The sequence below is a fragment of the Coffea arabica genome, chromosome 4e (assembly GCF_036785885.1).
Source record: "Coffea arabica cultivar ET-39 chromosome 4e, Coffea Arabica ET-39 HiFi, whole genome shotgun sequence".
Lineage (NCBI taxonomy): Eukaryota > Viridiplantae > Streptophyta > Magnoliopsida > Gentianales > Rubiaceae > Coffea > Coffea arabica.
The window spans coordinates 31539324-31542954 of NC_092317.1; positions in this window are offsets into that span (position 1 = coordinate 31539324).

The following is a 3631-nucleotide window of genomic DNA, read 5'->3' on the forward strand; positions in this document are numbered from 1 at the left end:
TCGAGATGATCTTCGAATGTCAAGACTATAGGGAGGACCAAAAGGTAAAGCTTGCCACTCTCGAGTTCACGGATTACGCCATTATCTGGTCGGATCAAGTGCGACTTAGCCGAAGGAGATGTGGAGAACTACCTGTGACCACATGGCATGAACTTCGCAGGTTGATGAGGAAACGGTTCATTCCAAGTCACTACCACCGAGACCTTTATCAAAAACTACAAAACTTGAGTCAAGGGTCTCGAAGTGTAGATGACTGTTTCAAGGAGATGGAAATAGCCATGCTACGTGCCGATGTAGTGGAGGACCGGGAAGCGACAATGGCTAGTTCTTAACTGGGTTGAGACCCAAGATTGCAGAGGTAGTGGAGGTGCATCACTACGTGGAAATCACGGACATGGTGGACAAAGCTTCCAAAGTGGAGCGTCGCCTCAAGAGGAGGGATGCCACTCGACTCACTAGTACACCGGTTAGCTCGAATTGGAGAACATATCCGCCTACGAAGGAGAAGAAACCGATTATGGGAGCTTCGGGAAGGATACCAAGGCGGTGACTGACGCCTCTAAAGCCCATAACCATGAGATCAAGTGCTTCAAATGCCAAGGGTTTGGTCACATCGCATCTCAGTGTCCAAATCGACGAACCATGCTCTTACTTGAAAATGGAGAAGTAGTGACGGATGAAGAAGACAGCTATAAAGGAGTACCATCGTTGGGAGAGAAGGATGCCGATTCTAGTGAGGAAATACCAACGAATGAACAACTCGACTTAGTGGTTCAAAAGGTGCTAACTGCTCAAGTAAAGGAAGAAAATGGCCAACAAAGGGGAAACATCTTCTACACACGTTGTCACATAAAAGGCAAGGTGTGTAGTCTTATAATTGATCCCAGGAGTTGTACAAACGTGGCAAGTATGACACTAGTGGAGAAGGCCTCGCTTCCTACAGTCAAGCATCCACATCCATATAGGCTCCAATAGTTGAACGACAGTGGAGATGTGCGAGTCACAAAGCAAGTCGAGATCCTATTCCGCATTGGTCGATACGAGGATAAAGTCCTCTATGATGTCGTGCCAATGCAAGCTACTCATGTGCTATTGGGGAGACCATGGCAATATGATGAAAGAACTAGCCACGATGGTTTCACCAATAAGTACACCTTTATGCACGACAACAGGAAAGTCACACTTGTGCCTCTCACTCCTAAACAAGTGCACGAGGACCAAGTCCGGTTGCAACAAGAACACGAGGAGCAAAGGAAATTGAAAGGAGCCGAGAAGAGTGAGGGAAAACTGGCCTTAAATGATTCGGCCCTTGAGAAGAGAACTGAGAGGAAGCAAAGCATGCTCGCAAAAGCCAGGGATGTAAAGAAAGCTTTACTTTCTTACCAACACTTGCTTATGATAGTATGTAAAGAAGTTATGCTTGCTTCTACCATATAACTACCATCATAACTACCATATAAATTTAACCACTGTATATTTTCATGATACCCCGTGTTATCTCATTGTTGCAGGAATTTGAGGATATGTTTCCTGAGGAGATCCCGGATGGACTACCTCTCATCCGTGGCATTGAGCACCAAATAAACCTCATTCCGGGCTCACCATTGCCCAATAAAGCCCCCTATCGCAGAGTCCCGAGGAAACCAAGGAACTACAAAGGCAAGTGGACGAACTGCTTAAGAAAGGTTGGGTGCATGAAAGCCTAAGTCCCTGTGCCGTCCCCATCATCTTGGCGTCAAAGAAGGATGGAAGCTCACGCATGTGTGTGGATTGCAGAGCCATCAATTCGATAACGGTAAAGTATCGTCATCCTATACCTAGGTTAGATGACATGCTAGATGAACTAAATGGGGCTGTAATTTTCATGAAAATTGATTTTAAAAGTGGGTATCACCAAATCCGAATGAAGGACGGGGACGAATGGAAAACGGCTTTTAAGACTACTTATGGGTTGTATAAATGGCTAGTCATGCCCTTTGGTTTATCTAACGCCCCTAATACATTCATGAGGTTAATGAATCATATTCTACGCCCTTTTCTTGATATCTTAGTCTCTAGTCGAAATCTTGATGAACACATAGAAGCATTTACGTGTTATTTTAAATGCCTTATGCCAAGCAAGTTTGTATGCTAACTTGAAAAAGTGTTCTTTTTGCACAAATCAGTTGGTGTTTCAAGGATATGTTATTAGTGCATAGGGAATACAGGTAGATAAAAGGAAGGTGAAAGCCATCCAAGAATGGCCGACACCAAAGACTGTGAGCGAAGTAAAGAGCTTCCATGGATTAGCTAGTTTTTACCGCAGGTTTGTGCGAGATTTCAGCACCATTGCCGCTCCGTTGACTGCCGTAATCAAGAAGAATGTCGCCTTTCATTGGGGAGCTGACCAAGATAAGGCATTTCAATTACTTAAACACAAACTCACGCACACACCTGTACTTTCTTTGCCTAGTTTTGACAAGATGTTTGAAATCGAATGTGATACTTCAGGTGTTGGCATTGGAGCTGTGTTAATGCAAGAGGGTAGGCCTACTTTAGCGAGAAGCTGAGTGGGGCAGCCTTGAACTACTCCACCTACGATAAGGAGCTATACTCCCTCATTAGGGCTCTCGAAACATGGCAACATTATTTGAGAGCAAGGGAGTTCGTCAGTCATACTGATCACGAGTCACTCAAACACTTGAAGTCACAACAAAAGTTGAACAAAAGGCATGCCGATGGATTGCTTTTGTTGAGACTTTCCCATACATGATCAAGTATAAGACAGGTAAAATCAATGTAGTAGCTGATGCCTTGTCACGCAGGTACTCTTTACTTACCTTACTCAACACTAAGCTACTTGGTTTTGAAACCATCAAGGAGTTATATGCAAAAGATCCAGATTTTAGTGAATGCTATGCACAATGCTTACAATCTAGGTTGGATCACTTTTTTATGCATGATGGTTATTTGTTTCGAGTTGAAAAACTATGCATCCCTCAGTCTATTGTTAGTCCATGAAGCACATTCAGGTAGTCTAATGGGACACTTTGGTGCTGCAAAGACTTTGGTTGTTTTGCAGGAACACTTCTATTGGCCAAAGATGAGAAGAGATGTGGAACGTGTGTGGTTGGTCGATGCATTGTGTGCCACAAAGCTAAGTCTAAGACTCAACCATTCGGTTTGTATACCCCTTTACCTGTGCCTACTACACCTTGGATCGATATTTCTATGAATTTTGTACTTGAGTTGCCCCTCTAGGAAAGGACATTATAGCATATTTGTGGTAGTTGACAGATTTCCTAAAATGGCTCATTTCATTGCTTGTCACAAAACGGATGATGCTTCTTACATTGCTGATTTGTTCTTTCGTGGGATAGTTAGGTTACATGGCATGCCTAGAACTATTGTTTCTGACAGGGATGTTAAATTTCTTAGCTATTTCTGGAAGACATTGTGGGGAAAATTGGGCACTAAACTGTTATTCTCGACTTCAAGTCACCCACAAACGGATAGCCAAACAGAAGTTGTTAATCGCACTTTATCTGCATTGTTGCGTGCCATCATTAAAAAGAACATTAAGTCTTGGGAGGAATGTCTTCCTCATGTTGAGTTTGCCTATAACCGAACTGTGCATAGTGCTACACGTTTC